The following is a 12868-nucleotide window of genomic DNA, read 5'->3' on the forward strand; positions in this document are numbered from 1 at the left end:
AGGTCGACGATATTTGAAATGAAACTTATACAAATCAAGTCAAGGCTCAAGAACAAAGCTTCATATGCAAACAACTTGGGTATATTAGTTTAGGATTTATATATTGTGTGTTGATATTTCAAGCTCAATATTATACACACACACATTCTTTGATTTTATCACAATATAGGTATTTTCAAGAAAATATTGTGTTCTTGGTTTATGACACACACACATTCTTTGATTTTATCACAATATAGGTATTTTCAAGAAAATATTGTGTTCTTGGTTTATGGACAAAATAATCCATGTATCCATTTCACAATATAGGTATTTTCAAGAAAATATTGTGTTCTTGGTTTATGGACAAAATAATCCATGTATCCATTTTTATTAAGTCTATAAATCAATTTAACTGTATTTCATAACTCGGTTTAAGTCAAATGTCAAAAATCAAGTGTTTTAAACAAACACGTATTTGTAAGTTTTTTTTTGCAAAATGAAGAGTTTTCACAAACGAAAATGATATTTAAAATTTTCTTTTGTAACATGTTTATTTTCATGTTTACAAACATTTCCTCAAAATTTACATTTTTTTAGAATTTATTTGCTATTTTTTAAAGAGATTTAAAGTTCATTTTCATTGTTCAGAAAAACCCCTGTGCACATTACCAGTCGACTAACCAAGGTCATCAGTCAACTGATGAAAGTGATTAGAATAAGCAAATGTCTCTACTCAGTCGACTGATGAACCATCAGTCCACCGAAGTAGGTCATCAGTCGACTGATGATTTCATCAGTCGACTGATGATTTCATCAGTTGACCGATGAAGGATGAGCAACCTCAAATGATCAGCTCATCAGTCGACTGAATAGTACTATCAGTCGACTGATGGCACTGTAACGGTTAGTTTTCCAGCTTTGCTAATTTTTTAGGTTTTTTGTCGTTTTCCTTGGATTTTCTTCGTTTTTGGGCTTTGTTCTGTGAACCTATATATACCCCTTACTCTCAAACTTCTGTAAGTAATAAAGAAAAATGAAAATTAAGTTTTGGGCAAGTTTGTTTAAGAGTTTTCAAGTGTTTCTCAAGTGTGTTTATGTGAAGAGGTTTCCACAAGTGGAGGAGATTATTTCTTTCGTGTTTAGGCTTCAATCTTAATCTGTCTCACTTTTGATTTTTAGAGAAGTTTTGCTAAACTCTATTTCTAGCTTTATATATATTTGTTGTTGATTATCTTTTTATTAAGCTAGATTTTAAATTAAGTTTAATTTTATTATTGCTCTTTGATCACACACACCACATATTGAGTTTTTAGAATTTCATACATTATATAATTGGATTGTGGTGAGTGATTCATTGAGAGTGAGCTTAATTGAGTTCTCATCTTGTTAGAGAACAGAAACTTTGTATTTTTGCTTAATTATCGTGAGATCACATTGTAATACACAAGGACACCGAGAGGAGTGGTTTGTGAGACACTGGGTCAATTCCGAGAGGAGTGGCATTGGTAGTAAAGCCTAGGGAGAGGTGGTAAATCCAAGCACTTGAAAAAGTCAACACTGGCTAGGCCAACACTTAGAGGGTGTATTATGTGATTGTAATCATGTGAGTTGAAAACGTATATTGGTGAGCGTTGAAAACCGATTGTGTAGTTATCTTTTGAGATAGTGGAGATTCTCCTCGAGAGTGGGGAATGGAGACGTAGGTCGAGAGTGACCGAACTCCATGATCACATCGTTTGTTTGCGGTTATCATTTGCGTACTATCTCATTTGCATCTTGTGTTTATATCTCCCTTGTTTAATTACATATCATTGCTCATATCTTGTTGAATATCATACTTGCTGGATAGATTGTTAATAAGTTTTAAATTGGCATTGAAATCGGATTAGATTAGCAAATACCTTATTCACCCCCTCCCCCCCTCCTCTTGGGTACTTTCATTGAGCAATTCTGAAATTGGTAAATTTGGCTAGCAGATCTTTAGCCGCCTTCAAATATCGATCGCACCATCCTGGAATCTTTGGCCGCATATTCCCCATTCACTTGATGAACAACAAGTTGGGAGTCAACCAAGATGTAGATGTGCTCAGCTTTTATTGCTAAGGCAGCTTGAAGACCTGCCAAAAGTGCTTCGTACTTGGCCTCGTTGTTAGAGGCTATGAATCCAAAACTAATGGAGTGCTTATGCGTCGACCCATCAGGGCCACACAAGACTACTCCTGCTCTGCTGCCGACTTCTACAGAGAATTTATCCACCTTTAACAACCAACACGAGGTGAACTCTGGTGAATCTTATGCGGCGACATGCCTTGATTGAGGTGTAGGGGTCTTGGCTATTTGAGATGCTGGTGGGTCCTGCTGGGTCGATTGTGAAGGTGTGACTGGCTCGTTGTCTGGTATGGTCAACTCAATGAGGAAGTCGACCAAGGCTTGGGCTTCGATTTTTGTTCTTGGCTTGAACTGTACATCATGCTTGCTCTGTTCGACTGACCAAACGACCATTCTTCCTAAAGTGGTGGGGCTGCCGAGAGCTTTCCTCAGAGGTAAGCTAGGCTGCACTATTATGGAGTATGCTTGGAAGGAAGGGCAGAGCCTTCTGGCCGTGGTGATGAGGACGAATGCAACCTTCTCTATGAGAGGGTAGTTGAGTTCACCCGCTCTCAGTATCTAGCTGACATAATGTATAGTCTTTTGCATGTTATCCTCCTCACGAACTAGGACAAAGTTGACGGCTTCGGGAGAGATGGCTAAGTATAGCTATAGGGTCTCTCCTTCTCTTTATTGACTCAGCGGCGGCTTGGTACTCAAGTAGGTCTTGAGGTCTCTGAAGGCTGCGCTACACTCTGCCGTCCAGCTCTTGCTCTCCTTTAGCTCCTTGCTTCCTCTCAGAATCTTGAAGAAAGGGTGGCTCCTCTCAGCTGATTTGGAGAGGAATCAACCCAGTGTCTTTCCATTCAACATATGGATGTTCTTTAATGTGTGGGGCTCGGGTAGTTGCTCTATGGTAGTTATCTTCTTAGGGTTGATCTTGATGCCTCTCTAGGTGATCATGAACCTACGAAATTTTCTCGATTGGACCCCGAAGGCGTATTTGGCAGGATTGAGCTTCATGTGGTAGTGCCAAAGAATAGAGAAGGTCTCATCAAGGTCGGCTATGTGGGTCGGCGCCCATTTCGACTTCACCAGGATGTCGTCTATGTAAGCTTCCACATTTCGGCCAATCTGGTGTTTGAAGATCTTATTGACGAGTCATTGGTAGGTTACACCAGCATTCTTGAGACCGAAGGGCTTCACCTTATAATAATACATCCATTGGTCTGCAATAAATGAAGTGTTCTCTTGATCATGCTCTGCCACGCAGATCTGATTGTAGCCAGAGAAGGCGTCCATGAAGCTGAACACTTCATGTCTTGTGCTTTCATCAACAAGTTGGTCGATCTGAGGGAGGGGGTAGCTATCTTTTGGGCAGGCCTTGTTGAGGTTAGTGAAGTCTACACACATCCTCCATTTATTGATAGCCTTCTTCACCAGCACTACATTGGACAGTCATTTGAGATATTAGACCTCCCTAATGAATCCTGCTCTTAGTAGCCGATCAACTTCTTCTACAACCGCCTTCTACCTTTTTGGGCTGGGATGTCGCTACTTTTGTCGAATTATCTTAGTATATCGATCGACTACGAGCTCATGGCTCATCACTTCGGGAGGGATCCCGAGCATGTCTTCTAGACCATAGGCGAATACATCATTGTTCGCTAACAAGAATTCGATCATCTCTCTTCGCTGGGGCTTGGCAAGGGCGGATCTGATATTGACCTTCTTCAAACCTTCTCCGTTGATCAGTATCTCCTGTAGCTCTTCGACAGGTGTCGCCCTTTCTTGATCCAGCACCTTATCCATCTGGAGTCACGCCTTCTCAATGGGGAGGGTCTCTTGCATCCTCGTGCCCTTTGTCGAGAGCAGGTAGTAGGATCTTGCCTCCTTCTGATTACTCCTAGCTATATTGACCCCTCCTGGAGTTGGGAACTTCATCATTTGGTGGTATGTGGAAGGGACAGCAGATTTGAGGTCTAGCACTAGAAACTGGACCTAAACAGTGGAGTGTCGAGGGTACTCTTCGACCATCAAGAGGAGAGTGATTATCCCTTATGGTTAGAGTTCTTGCCCTGTAAACCTGATAAGCAGCCCCCAACATGGCTGCAGTTGGGACTTTTGAATGCCCATCTGGTTGAAGGCATCAATGTAGAGGACGTCGACTGAGCCCCTCGTGTCAACCATGATCCTTCTGCCTTGGAAGCCATCGATGTAGGCCGTGATGACAATAAGGTCACCATGAGGCTTCTCCACGTCCTTCAAGCCAGCATCGCTGAAGGATATGGGCTCTTCCACTCTGGCCTTCTTCAAGTCAGCATCGCTAAAGGATATGTGCTCTTCCGCTCTGGCCTTCTTGTCACACATGTTCACCCTCAATGCTCTCTTAGAATCTCTCTTCGGAGAATTGTTGGATGATCCTCCCATAGTAGGACAATTGCTAATGGTGTTGATGACCCCCTTATGACTGGGTTTGGGGGGTTCATTATCAGGCTGCGGTTAGGGATGAGGCGACCGAGAGTAGGACCTCCTATGGGCTTCCCCACTAGCGCCTTCTCTCGTGTCTCGCTGGGAGACAAGTTTCTTTAGAAACCCTATGGATCAAATCGTCAATCCTCTAGAGAACTCGACAATCATTTGTAAGGTGGCCATAGTCTCGATGATACTGACAGTCCCGACTCTAATGATCCGACCTCATCTTGGGGGGAACCATTTTAAGGTACCCCTGCTTCTAGACCATGTAGAGGGCATCGGTGAGAGAGGTGTTGAGGATAGTAAGGGTTGGTCTTAGTGCATTCTCCCTCCTTCGGTCCCTCCTGTTGGACTGGTTTAGGCGGGAGCCAACTCTAAGAGGATGGCTTGCCGACTGGGGCCTCGGATGGAGATCCCTAGCCAACTCTCAGACCGTCTAGTTTTCTAGGTCTGCTGGAGATGTCAAGGGTGTGGTTAGCGCAACATGAGTAGCTAAAGCTAGAACCATTGCCACTACTAGGGGTGTTGGTGTCGCCGCTGCTATTACTGCCGCTTCTGTATCCTTGGGAGCATTTTTGTAGGCTTAGGCATCTTCCATGTCCATGTACCCGTGAGCCTTGTCCATCAATTTCTCGTAGGTAGAGCACCACTTCTTGGCGAGTGAGTCGGCTATTTTATTGTTTGCTAGGCTGGCTACAATGGCTGACATGGTGACTGCGCTCCCTAGGTCGTCGACCTCTAGTCACTTATCTTGGAACCTCTTGAAGTAGCTTCAGAGGCTCTCTCTCCAGGCTCTTACCTCATCTGAATGAGCACGTGGGCAGGCAACTTTTGCTTGGTGTCAGGCAAGAAGTGATAGACAAATTCTAGCTGAGCTGCTCGAAACTTCCAATGGATTTTTTCTCTAGAGAGTTCCACCAGAGTTTGGCGCTTCCCGACAAAGTGATGGGAAAGCACCTGCAGAGAATGGCCTTGGACACCTACAGCATGCTCATCATATCATAATAATTCTGGACATGCTTCGCAGGGTCTTGCTCACCCTTGTACTTCTCTATCTGGGGGCATCTTAAACTTCTCATAGGAACATTCATGATGTTATCGATGAGAGGACTATTCCCTCTAATGGCTTCGGCTATCGGTCGGTAAGTCTGATCATAGCCAGAGGCCACATAGGCAGTTGAGGGTCCCGGAGTGGCGTGATGGCATCGGAGATCTCGCTGGGCTCCCATAGTGGTGTGCTCCCTTCCATCATGACCAGGGATAGCCCTTTCCCCAGTCACCTTAGGGTATGGAGGGTAGTGGTGGTGAGGATCAACTCAGCAAGTCGGCTAGCACGGAGGAGGAGATGCGTGCTTGACGCGGCTTATCTACTGTGCGTCATGGGCAGCATGCAGAGGTGGAGGAGCCTTTAGCTGGGCTCCTGTCAGAGGGTGAGTCACCAAAGGCTGTTCCCCTGATGGTTGAGGGGCAACAAAGTGAGCAAGCTGGGGAGGAGTGATCTGTTAGAGGAGATCGGCAGTAAAAGCAGTGAACTGCTGCTGGAAGGCTTGAGTGATCCGCTGGGTGGATTCTTCGAGCTGAGCTTGTGTGACGTAATTTGGTTGTGGATCTCCGGGGATAAGTTGATCAGTCATGTGCCCAGAGTCAGACATGATTTCTTTGGAGAAGAAAGAAGGCCCCACGGTGGGCGCCAAACTGTTGATGTATGGAATCACTTAGTCAAATGAAAGTAGATTAAGTTGATGGAGGTCCTGTAACTCTCCAAATGTCTGGTCTTTGGGTAAGCTGTACTTCCCTACCTACACAAGTAACAAATCATGAGAGGGCGGGGTGTGATTCCCTGGTTATTCCTCCGATGATCAAGTTAGTGGGTGGCTTGTGTGGAGGAGTAAAGGGAACTGTAGTAGTTCGTAAGTTTAGTGAATAGTGGAAAATCTTACCCTGTAACGGAAAATAGTATCTCCTATTGTAGTAATAGAAGGATGGTAGGATGGTAACTTTGGCCGGGCATGGACTAGCGACCAAGTCAGCTTCAACTTTACAGGTGTCGGTCGAGGAGTGGAGGAGAGGTCACTGCACTTTAATGTGAAGTGATATAGGATGTGTGGTACTAATGTGGTCCAATTTGTCATAAATACTATTGGATGTAGAGGAATGATGGTGCCCATAATGTATTTAATGACATTTATGGTGAGGTTATTGGTCATTAGTGCACAAGAGGGGCTCAAGGCTTAAGGCATTTCATCATCTTTCTACTCGTCTGGTGATCGAGAAGTATTGCCTTTCGAGTAGCCCTTGTAAGTTGTCGGCTAATGAGTTGCTGAGTGGAGTGCTTAAGTAGTCGACTCAGCTAGGAACGACGTGTAACGCCTTTCAGGTGGTTAACATGTGACGCCTTTCGAGTCGTCCTCGCGAGATGTCGGTGTGTTGAGTCGACCGAGTTGAGTCTCTAATTGTCTTGAGGTGCTGACTTGATTATGCCTAATATAGAAGACTTGTCTGTCATTGATTAGAGATTATTTTCCATCACTAAAATGGCAATAACACTATCAATATAATTTTTTTTAATTTATTGGTTATATAATTTTCTATAGATCAAAGATGTAAAATGTATTACCTTCTCAGAAAGTAGTGCCATTATCGCTGATTGTTGCTCGCTGGAGGAGGCAGATTCTAAGAGGATGCCACCATGAGAAGAAGATCCTTCCATCATCGATATCATGATAGTAGTTTTGAGAGGTATTGTGGCTATTTTTGGTTGAAAAGGGCGGGTGGGGTTTCAACGACAAGCTCTAAAAAGGGGTACTAGCGTCTGGTGGGGAACAGAGTGGTATTGTAGCTATTGTTGGTTGACGCAAGAGGACATTTGATATCATTGTAGGAAATGATTTCAAGGGTGAGTAGCGGTGGGGGATAATCTTGAGGTGAAGCCAAAGGTTTTTTTTCTCTCTTGTTGAAAAGTTAGAAGGGGGGGGGGGGAGTAAAAAGATGCTAGCTCACCCCTAAATCAAAAGCAAAGCGCTTTTGCAAATATAATATATATATAATATATAATATATATATATATATACTATATTAATATAATATATATATATATATTATATACATATATAATATATATTTATATATATTATATATATTTTTTTATATAATATATGAGAAAAAACTGTGTATGAGCTGCGCCAGCTCTCGCGTTTCGTCGGCGCGGCAGGGTTTTTTCAAATATATATTATATAATCACCGCGCATTTATATCCCCTCCGTGACCAAATCCATTTTCGTGACCTTCTCTCTCTCTCTCATCAAATCTCTATCTTCTCCCCAAATCTCTCTCAAATCTGAGCATGAAAAAACCGAAGATCCATTCCCCCCGTCCTCGCCCCAAATCGAAGCCGCCGCGAGGGATCTCCGCTCCAAGCCCTCTTTGATTCCCCTCTGAGCCGCTCTCAAATCTGCAGCGAGTTCTCCGCCGCGAGTCCCCTCTGAGCCGCCGCCTTTTGAGAGCCTCCAGCCCCCCGTTCTGTGTGCGCCACCACCAGCCCCCCTTCCCTCCTTCTCATCTCTTCCGCGAGATCGAGCCGACCAAGCCGCCGTGAGTTCCATCTTGATCCCTCTCTCGAGCCGACCAAGCCGCCGCGAGATCTCCCCTCCCCCCGTCCTCCTCCCAAATCAACAACCGCGAGATCGAGCCGCCAACCCCAGCCCCAATTTCCCTGTCAGGTAAAATTTCAGCTTATCCCTCTTAATCCCTCTCTAGATTGACCTAGTTAATTAAGAAAAAAATCAACAAACATAGAGGAGGACGGTGATAAAACTGGTTTCTGCTTGCTTATAGACTTTGTTTACTATTTTTAAAATTTCATTTGAGGTTAGGAGTTTCTTTTGGGTTTATCTGTGTGCTTGCAGGGGTTTAAAATTTCATTTGAGGTCAACTTTGTTTTTGAGAATTGAGTCTTTGCTGTGAATTTGTTGTTGAATTAATTGCGTTGAAATTCTATTTGTGATGGTCTAGCAAGTGATGATTGTGGATTTGAACGGGTTTGATTATATTAATCCTACTTTGGGGAATTATTAGTGACAGCCAGTTCATGATCTATTTCTTATGCTATCTAGTTGAGTATCGTAATTATGCTATCTAGTTGATAAATGCAACCGATAAAGGGTGTAGCCTGCTTGTTTACATCTATTTCTTACACTGTGTAAGTTCTGTTTGTAGGGATTTAAAGTGATTTTTGGTGATGTAATAATTTTTGGTGATGCACTAATTTTTTTACCTCCAAAATGATAAATGCAACCTCTGGAGTGTTTGATTTCTGAAACCTACATGTTATAGAGTCCAGGCCTGTTTTGTACTTGCAACTAAATCTATAGATGCAATTGGAATGCACCAACTTGAGAACCATGAAGTTTATATTTTTTTCATGAAAGTTCATAATACATAATTTTTGCCTTGGTACAATTATATGATTAATTTGTCATGTGATTTGCAGCTAAACGAAAATATGTCTGGATTCTTGAGCTCCACATGCATGGATTTGTTCATGTAAGTATGTTGGAATTTGTTCCCTTTTTGCGACGGTCATATGGTAGCCGCATTAATGTTCAATTTAGTTTTCCGAGATAATATATAGCATTACCCTCCGCTTAGATATCACAACTTATTAAGAGGGGCATATTGTAGAAATTTAGCTTTGTTAAATTTCCTAAATTGCTTCCATTTTCTGTTTCGCTTTCAAGCATATAATAATTGGTTCCATGCATGAGTCGACATATAACATAGAACAATCTAATTATCTTTTATTTATTTTCTACTCCTGTGTAACCAGACTTTATGAATCATTTCAGGTGGCAGTTTAGCTTTCACATGCACATGGGTGGTTCGAGCAATTGTGGCAATTTGAAAAAATCCAAGCATGAAGTTTGAATGTATCAACAATGAGTTTTGTTGTAACTATTTCTATTTTGAAACAAGAAAATGTCTCTAATTTGTGAGAGTTATTGGATGTATTATATTATGGTCGATACATTTGTGCTGCATATGTGTTTATCATTTGCTACATTTGTGCTGATGTATTCAGGCAATCTTAGCTACATTTGAACTGTGCCTGCATTTGATCAAAGAACTGGTTTATAAGTCAGCTGTCATATATTTTGGCCATTTGATTTCGTTTCATGCATTTTCTGCTGATGAAAGCTTGGGCAAAGGCTTATGAGCTGATAAGTTCTTGAACTGTGCCTGCATTTGATCAAAGAACTGGTTTATAAGTCAGTTGTCATATATTTTGGCCATTTGATTTCGTTTCATGCATTTTCTGTAGATGAAAGCTTGGGCAAAGGCTTATGATATCAACAGCTCAAAAGATCGCACCATGAGCTCTTTGTCTATAATATCTCTTTGTTATTAGTTTGATGTTATTGGATTTGTGCTTATTATAAGTTGAAGCTATTAAGCTGCATTGGCGCAATGCTGTACTAAGTTCTAGAGTATCAGGGGGTGGAAACTGGAAGCATCAGAGTCAGAGCTGGCAGTGAATTTTCATTTCAACACAAATTCTGTAGATGTACATGTTATCCTGTATTTGCTTCTCAAGTACAAGAACAATGAATATCACAAATGAGCTTCTTTGACTTCTCAAGTACATGTCCAGCAGCAACAACATTACAAGCCCTTCCAAATAAACTCAAGTACATGTCCAACAGCAACAACATTACAAGAACAATGAAAGAACCATACACAACATTACAAATGAGCTTCGTTGACTTCTCAAGTACATGTCCAGCAGCAACAACATTACAAGAACAATGAATATCACAAATTACAAGCAGCAACAACAGCAGGCAAACTCGTTAGACATGGCCAGCATTTGATTATTCTCAAATAAACTCAAATAAACAACAGCCACAAACAAGCCCTTCCAAATTTCAAATAAACTCTCACAAATTTGATACATTTTCTTGTTTCAAAACAGAAAAAGTTACAACTCATTGTCCTCCACTTTCAGGCTCCAAATAGTAAGATATAAGCACACACAGCTAAATGTCCTCCACGAAGATATAACAGGAAAGAACCATACACAGTCTAAGCTACTTGGATGTTCTCTTTGCCAGTCCCAGTTCTATTCATCATCTATTCATCATCTTCCTAGAAAAGATAAAATTCAACGAAGTAGAAAGCTATGATTCTTATGAACGTGTGTCAACATAGAAAAGTTAATCAGTGTTAAAGGTGTCCAATGTATTTTCATTGTGCTGCACTCATAGGCACCCAGAAGATGCAAAGTTGCATATTATTGTCATAGCTAAGATCCAATCAATAAGAAAGATAAACTAATATGGAGTATGAAGCTCATGCAATGCCAAGACTTTGCCAGTACTTCCACAAATACAACCATACCAGACTCCAAACTACCAGAGCTAAATTTGTTCCACCTAATCTTCAAACACGGGTCAAACAATCCAAATCTACATAGATAACCAAAAATAGCATTAATTACATCTTTCGTGCTTTAATTTGTTTCTTCACAGCCAGCAGTTAACAGAAAATATTGGTAGTTTCTGTAATATAAAGTCGGATGGACTCTTAAATATTTGGAATTAGTTCTAATTTTCTTTCGATTCTAGGACAACGATTTAGTCTCAAGAGCTGCATGATGCCAGAGTTCACATAATTAGTTACTCACTTGCATACATTTTATACGGTAAATTGAATAAAACTATACAACCTATGCGCATAATTTTTCAACCAAATTAAAATTCAATTCGCTGACTATCACGTGATTCAGAGTCAGTAGAAGTTGTTGCTCAAAATTGTTTACAAGAACTTCTTCATATTTGTGTTTGCTAGGTTTCATATTTGTTAGATGCTCTCGACTCTAAAGACAAACAGTTTTACTTGTTCACAGCCAGCAGTTAACAAAAAATGAAGCTTACAGATTTTGATATCCAATTCCGAAACGATAGCACGGGTGATGCAAACGAATTTAAAAACAAACGAAATCACTGCAGAGCTGCATGATGCAAACTAAATCATAACTCAGTTCAAAACAAATATATCCATCTCCAAAAAATCATCACCAAAAAAATTCATCCATCTCCAATTTTAGCACAATCCAAACATAGGGATCGAGGGAGAGATCGAGAGAGATGGTTAGGGTTTTTACCTGCGTCGGCGTCGAGAGAGAGAGAGGATGAAGCGGCTTCGACGGCTGGCGTCGCGTCGGCGTCCCCGAGGAGGAGGAGGCAGGAGTCTCGAGACGGAGCGCGTCGACGTCCCCGTCGACCACGGAGCCGCCTGCAGGCGGAGCGCGTCGGCCGTCAGCCTCGCGTCCGGCCAACGTCGTTGTTCGTCGGCACGAGAGGACAGGAGCGGGAGGCCGTTCGGCAGTGCTGAAAGCAGCCTGAAGCGAGAGGAGAGCGGATCTGCGGGAGGGTGACGGGACGCGAAGACGAGATCGGCAGATCTCGTGCTCAGATCTGCAGAAGAGATTTCGGGAGAATAGGCAGAAAAAGCTTAGAGATTTGATGACGAGAGCAGAGAAGGTCATGGAAGGGGCAATAAATGCGCGCTGGGTTTTTTCCGAAAACCCCACTGCAGCGCACAAAACTCTAACGCTGGCAGTGCAGTATAGCATGTTCTCTCTCTCCAGAGAGCAAGCTTATTAGGTGCGAGCCGCACGAAAACTCTATATATATATATATATATATATATATATATATATATATATAGAGAGAGAGAGAGAGAGATGCGATGTACCTCTAAATCAAAATTGTAGACGGTTAAAACATACTCTTTTTTAGACTAATGCTCAATTTGAGTCTAAGAAGCTAGATGGGCTCAAATATAAGCTACAACAAAGTTCACTCGGGTCACATGCAAACATGACTGTGTGCTAAACTTTGGCCCAGTTCATCCGAGTCAAAGAAGACCTGAGTCCGAGTTAATTCTCAAGTTAGACTATGGGCCAAGTTGAAAGGCATCTTCAAGTTGGACTCTGGACTAAGTTGAAAGGCGTTCTCAAATCGAGCTCTAGGCTGAGTCCAAGTATAGTAGTGAAGTTCCCTCAAAGTCTTATGGGAGCTCCACCAATAAGACCTACATGGGCCACATTATCTACATCCCAAAGATTATAGATAAATAATTGATCTCTCAAGTCACAATGGGCCACATCATCCACATCCAAGGATTGTAGACAAACAATTGATCTCTGAAGTCACGAGAGGCTTGATTCAACACTTTGGCACAAGTCTGATACTTGAGTCCAATACATGCTCAAGAAGTGGATGCGCAGATTGAAGTGGATTCCCAGATCGAAGTGGATGCCCAT

General features: G+C 42.0%; 2 long non-coding RNA genes across 2 annotated transcripts; one reads left to right on the forward strand and one right to left on the reverse strand.

Annotated features, from left to right (window-relative positions):
• On the forward strand, positions 9010–9678 carry LOC109824975. The gene is made up of 2 exons (XR_002242865.1): positions 9010–9087; positions 9390–9678. It is a non-coding gene; the product is annotated as an uncharacterized LOC109824975 (long non-coding RNA).
• LOC109826340 lies at positions 10306–11749 on the reverse strand. Its single transcript, XR_002243282.1, has 2 exons — positions 11705–11749; positions 10306–10686 (listed from the first exon to the last, which is right to left on the reverse strand). It is a non-coding gene; the product is annotated as an uncharacterized LOC109826340 (long non-coding RNA).

This window comes from Asparagus officinalis, chromosome 10 (assembly GCF_001876935.1).
Source record: "Asparagus officinalis chromosome 10, Aspof.V1, whole genome shotgun sequence".
In the NCBI taxonomy this organism is placed as follows: Eukaryota; Viridiplantae; Streptophyta; class Magnoliopsida; order Asparagales; family Asparagaceae; genus Asparagus; species Asparagus officinalis.